General features: G+C 37.4%; 1 long non-coding RNA gene across 1 annotated transcript; it reads right to left on the reverse strand.

Annotated features, from left to right (window-relative positions):
• Nucleotides 1-3,711: 3,711 nt before the first annotated feature.
• Nucleotides 3,712-6,037, reverse strand: LOC115835181. Its single transcript, XR_004030145.1, has 3 exons — nucleotides 5,906-6,037; nucleotides 4,978-5,077; nucleotides 3,712-3,781 (listed from the first exon to the last, which is right to left on the reverse strand). It is a non-coding gene; the product is annotated as an uncharacterized LOC115835181 (long non-coding RNA).
• Nucleotides 6,038-6,238: the final 201 nt, after the last annotated feature.

Here is a 6,238-nt window from a genome sequence, read left to right on the forward strand (position 1 = left end):
TCCAGCTCCTCTGGAGGCTGAGGCAGGAGAATCACTTGAACCTGGGAGGTGGAGGCTGCAGTGAGCCGAGATCGCGCCACTGCACTCCAGCCTGCTGGGCAACAGAGCGAGACTTCATCTCCAAAAAAAAAAACCAAAAAAACCCTTAAACAACATCTGCAGAATACACATTCTTTGCAAGTGTACATGGAAATTCACTAAGAAAGTATGTTCTCCAACTACACTATAAATGAATTAGAAATCATCAACAATAACATACCTATAATATCTCTATGTAGTAGGAATTAAAAACAATACACTTTTAAATAACTCAAGTGTCCATGAAAAGAAAAATCACAAGGAAAACTAGATGATATTTTGAATGGAATGAAAATGAAAACAAAATGTGTTGACTATAACTACAACTAAAGTGGAATAAAGAGATCTAACTCCCTTCTTAAGAAGCAATAAAACAAGAGCAAAGTAAACTGAAAGTAAGTTAAAGGGAGGAAAAAAAAAAGATTGAAAATAAATTAAATAGAAAATGAAAAAAAGAGAAAATAAGTAATACTGAAACAGGCATGTTCAACCTGAGGGCTGCATGTGGCCCAGGCCATCTTTGAATGCAGCCCAACACAAATTCATAAGCTTTCTTGAAACAGTTTGAGATTTTTTTGCTTTTTTTTTTTTTGGCTCATCAGCTTATCATTAGTGTATTCTATGTGTGGCCCAAGACAATTCTTCTCCTTCCATTGTGGCCCAGGGAAGCTAAAAGATTGAATACCCCTGTACTAAAAGATCATTAATGATCTAAAATAAATGATCTTATAAAGAATTGATAAACCTCCAGCTAGACTGACTGATCCAGGAAAAAATAGAAAAAACACAAATTACCAATATGAAGAGACTGCAATACAGATTAGATTCTATAGACATTAAAAGGATATTAAAGGAATATTCTGAACAATTTTACGCCAATAAATCCAACAACTTGGATGAAATGAAATTTTCCTAAAAGACACAAATTACCAAAACTGACAACAGAAAAATCTGAAAATATCTTAAAAAAATGTTAATTTTCCCACAAAAAACTAAAACCAAACCAAACAAAACCCTCTAGGTTCAGATGACTTCACTGGTAAATCCTATCAAACACGTAAGAAAGAAATCATACCCATCTTACACAGCTATTTCCAAAAACAGGGAAGGAGACAGCACTTCCCATCTAATTTTATGACACCCAAAATCACCTTGACACCAAAATCAAATAAAGCCATTACAAGAAAAGGATACAAAAGTCCAATATCTCCCATCAACACCAATATAGAAATCTTAAAAAAAAAAAAAAACCTAGAAATCAAATCTAGCAATACCCCAAAGGATAACACACTGCAACCAAGTGGGGTTTATCTCAGGGATGTAAAGTTAGTTTAAAAGTTGAAAATGAAACCAATGTAATTCATTGGCAGAATGAAGAAAGTTGTATGATCATCTCAACAGATACAGAAAGAGGCATTTGACAGCATTAAACATCGTTATGATAAAAATTCCCAAGAAACAAAGTTTAAAAGGAATGTCCTGATTTTGATAAAGGTTTTCTCTGCAGATCCTACAGACATCATACCATATAGTGGACTACTGAAAGCTTTCTGCCTAAGCTTGGGAACAATGGAATTATGCCCATTCTCATGACTTCTGTTCAATACTATGGAAGTCCTGGACAGTATAATAAATCAATAAAAAGCAAGACAAGACATAAGGATTAGAAAGAAAGAAGTAAAACGATAGTCACAGGAAACATAATTGCAAATTTCTTAGTTTTCTATATAAACAAATCACTAGAAGTAGGAAGTGAAACAGACTTATGAGACTACAAAGTCACTACACAAAAATCAATTGTATATCTACATTCTGACAGCAAACAACTGGAAAATCAAATGCAAAAGTTCTATTGACAGTAGTGTAAAATTATAAAATACTTATGAATAAATGTTTAAACAGGCATGCAAGACTGCTACATTGAAAATTATGAAATATTGAGGCCCAATATTAAGATGTTGATTCTCCCCCAAATGATCCGGACTCAATACAATTCTCTAAGAAAATCCAACAGGCTTCACTGTAGAAATTAATAAGTTAATAGTTAATAAGTACAAAGTTGGAGGATTCACACTACCTGATCTCAAGACTTCATGAAATTATAGCAATCAAGAGAAATATACCAACAGAAAAACAATCAATAGAACAGAGTCCAGAAATAGACCAATACAAAGTTAATTGATTTTTTATGAAGATACCAAACTGGATTAATGTAAAAAGAAAACACCAGTGGTGCTGGCACAAATGGCTATCAAGATGTTAAAAAAAAAAAAAAGTAAATCTTGAAACTGAACTTACACCATGCCAAAAATTAATTTGAGATTAATGACAGATTTAAGGTAAAAACTAAAACTATGATGCCTCTAAAAGACAATGTAGAATATTTTCCTGACTTTGGGGTAAGCAAAGATCTCTTAGATCAAAGAGATAAGGCAGTAACCACAAAACAAAAAAAAATAAACTAAGCTTTATAAAAATTAAAAGCTTCTGACCATCCTGGCTAACATGGTGAAACCCCGTCGCTACGAAAAACACAAAAAATTAGCTGGGCGTGGTGGCGGGTGCCTGTAGTCCCAGCTACTTGGGAGGCTGAGGCAGGAGAATGGCGTGAACCCAGGAGGTGGAGCTTGCAGTGAACCAAGATCGCACCACTGCCCTCCAGCCTGGGCGACAGAGCGAGACTCCATCTAGAAAAAAAAAAAGAAAAAAGCTGTCCATCCAAAAACCATCATTAAGAAACAGAAAAGGTAAAACTCAGACTGGGAGAAAAGACTGATAACACCATCAACTCTTGGCAAAGATGTAACTGGAGCACTAATTCATTCTTGGTGGGAGGGTAAAATGGCACAACCACTATAGAAAATTTTTGGCAGTTTCTTATATAGTTAAACATTCACCTATCCTTTGACACAGCAATTCCACATCTACATATCTACCCTAGATATTTACCCTAATTTTAGAATTGTTGATTTGCCATTTCAAAAGTAATGATTCTTCCAGAACATTAGCTTTATACCATTCCATATTTTATATATTTTTTAAGCTACCATAATTTATGAAGATTCAAAATGCAACTTGCCAAGTTTTGAAAGAGAAAAAAAAAAGTATGGAAACAACTAAACGGAAAATAGGCTGGTTAAGTGTGTTTGGGTCAGTTTATTTCTAGTATCATTTACAGGCTACCCTGATATTGTATCTAAAATTTTCATTCATTTCAGAGTTCACAAAATAATTTTTCCTGTGAAGATACTTCGTTTAAGAGACAACTGACTTCTACACCTAAAATGTATACATGTTCAAAGAAAATAACTTGTAAAATATATTTGGTTGAATAACATTTACATTAAGCCTTTAAAATTATGTATCAGAATCTCCCACTATTAAGCAGTCTAATGGTGCCTACTAAGTCAGAGAGTTGTAATTCTTCTCTCCTGTGCTCTGTTCTGATAATGAAGTAAAGGCATCAGTAGCATTAACTGTGCTAAAGAATAAATGGAATTTACAACTGTAGGTAATATTTAAGCACTTTAAGACAAATATGAATACATCATAAATTTCGAACTAGGAAAATATTTTCAATGAGATCTCAATAAATGTTAACTTTTTTCAGAATAGAGCACTGAAAACTGACTCGCCAACAATATCAAGCTGGGTTTCTTCATCTTCTTCTCTTTTTCTCTTATGTTTGCTCTTTTTCTTCTATCTACAGGACACAATTTATATAGATGAGTTTAGGTATATTGATTTGTATGATAAATAAATATCAGATTGAAACGTGGAAGTCTTTTAAGCTGTTTCATTTATAGATTATTGATTTAGGAAGACTTACATTGGTATGCCTTCTTAAATACAGTACTGAGAAGTTGCTTCAGGCTTTGTACATATTATGTTAAAGTTCAAAGCAGATTGTAGAGCCACACTGCCAGATTTTAAATCCTGATTCTGTCACTTCTTAGCTCTGTGATTTTTGGAAAACGTACTGAATCTCTCTGTGAGTCAGTTTCCCCACTTAAAAAATTAGGATAATAACTTAACTCTTAAGGCTACTGTGAGGATTAAGAGGTAATACGTATCTTCACACATTACTGGTGGAAATGTAAAATGGTGCAGCATCTACAGGAAACAGTTTGGGGTTCCTCAGAAAGTCAAAGAGTTACCATATGACCCAGCAATTTTACTCCTAAGTATGTATACCCAAGGGAAATGAAAACATAGACCCACAAAAATACTTACATAAGAATATTCACACTAGCATTAGCCACAATAGTCAAAAACGGGAAACAACCTAAATGTTCATCAATTGATGAATGGATGAACAAAATGTGACATCCATACAATGAAATACTATGCAGCCATGAAAAGGAACAAGTGCTACAACAATGATGGACCTCAAGAATGTTATAAGTGAAAGAAGCCAGATACAAAAGGCCACATGTTGCATGACTTCTTAGGAAATATTCAGAATAGGCAATTTCACATAGATAGCAGACTAGTGGTTGCCACGGACTAGGAGAGGGGGAGGATGGGATGTGACTGCTCTAATGGGTAGGAAGAGATTTCCTTCTGAGATGATGAAAATGCTGAGCAACTAGACAGTGGTGAACCTCTTGAATATATACTAAAAACCACTGACTGTACAAAAGGGTGAATTTTATAATTATGAATTACATCTCAATAAAAAAATTAAAAACCAAGAGCAATTTGAAAAAAGTTAATGTGCAAAGTGCCTACAACAATTTCTGGGCACATTGAAAGTGCTATATAAGCATTAATTATGATTATTATGACAATCTTAAGACACTCTTGTCTGCGTTTTCATCATAAAGTTTTCAGAAGATAACTCACCACTCCTCACAGGAAATTCACAGAGTAAAAATCTCACATTCATTCAGGATATACCTGCCATTTATTCTGGCATCTTCATGAGGCCAGACTCCTCGAGAGGGTTCTCAAGTGCAGTGACTTCAGCTCACTCCTTCATACTTTCTTTCCATCTCGCCTAAAAATATCAAAACCTCTGTTTATCACGGAGACCAGGAGGAAATGCTCAATATTTGTATGTACAGTCAATCTCGGGCAAATCTGCCAGTTAAAAAAGAAGTGGGGATATGAGTGCACAGGTTTTCTCCTAAAGAGCTAAGAAATTACCACTACGACCTCCTCCTCGTATTTGGCTTAATTTACTGCATATATGTTCTCTCATTTAATCCTCAGTCTTCTAAAGGTATAACAAATGGTCTGAAAGCATAAATGTGTAAACGGAGGTTCAAAGATATTTGATCTCTTAATGAGTAAATGGAAGTTCAGACATATTAACCAATTTGCCACAAATTACAAAATTAGTAAATGACAGAGTGCAGGTTCGAGCCCATATCCCTAACAAAGCCCATATACGCCTCAACCATTGTGTGATTCATCCTGGTTTCACTCTACATATTAGCTTAGAACAAATTAATCAATAATTTTTCCAGGAAGAGACAATGGAGAAAAGAATAATCCCTAATAAAGGAAGTTACTATCATGAACTACGAGATCAGACTAACGCAGACCCACCAGGCAGAGGCCTGGAGAGATGCCTCAGGGGACCCAAACTCTTGGGACCCGCCCGTCTATCCTGTTTCCAGGGTCGTCCGCGCGGGAGGCTGCCCCTCTCTGCACAGGCACCAGGAACCGCGGTCCGGCCTCCGTCCAGCCCGGACAGGGGCCAGGGCGAAGCCTGGGAGGCCACAAAGCCGGCTCTCTGCGCCACGGCTTCCACCGGACTCGCGGGGGTGGAGTGCGTCCAAAAAGAACGGAGGAGGCTCCACGACGGAGCTGCAGCACCCACCTCTTCGCCTTGGTTCCCTTGAGCACGGGCTTGGTAGGCTTCACATAAGAGTACTCGGCCATGGCTCCGGGAGACTTCTGCGCAGAGAGGCTGAAGCCGGCTCAGGACGAGTATGTGACCCAGAGCAGCCCCAGGGTTAGGAGGAACAGAAGTGGAGGGGAAGTAAACACTCCCTGACATGCTACGTCTGTCCAGAACCCGCATTCTTCTTCACCCAAACGCTGAATGGCTGAGATTTCCACTTCCGGGTTTCTGCCGGTGGGGTGGGGGGGAGCTACGGCGGCCGCAGCGGGCCGAAAGGTGTCCGCACGCAGCTGCTCCCTGGCGCCCTCT

Source organism: Nomascus leucogenys, chromosome 5, assembly GCF_006542625.1.
Source record: "Nomascus leucogenys isolate Asia chromosome 5, Asia_NLE_v1, whole genome shotgun sequence".
Lineage (NCBI taxonomy): Eukaryota > Metazoa > Chordata > Mammalia > Primates > Hylobatidae > Nomascus > Nomascus leucogenys.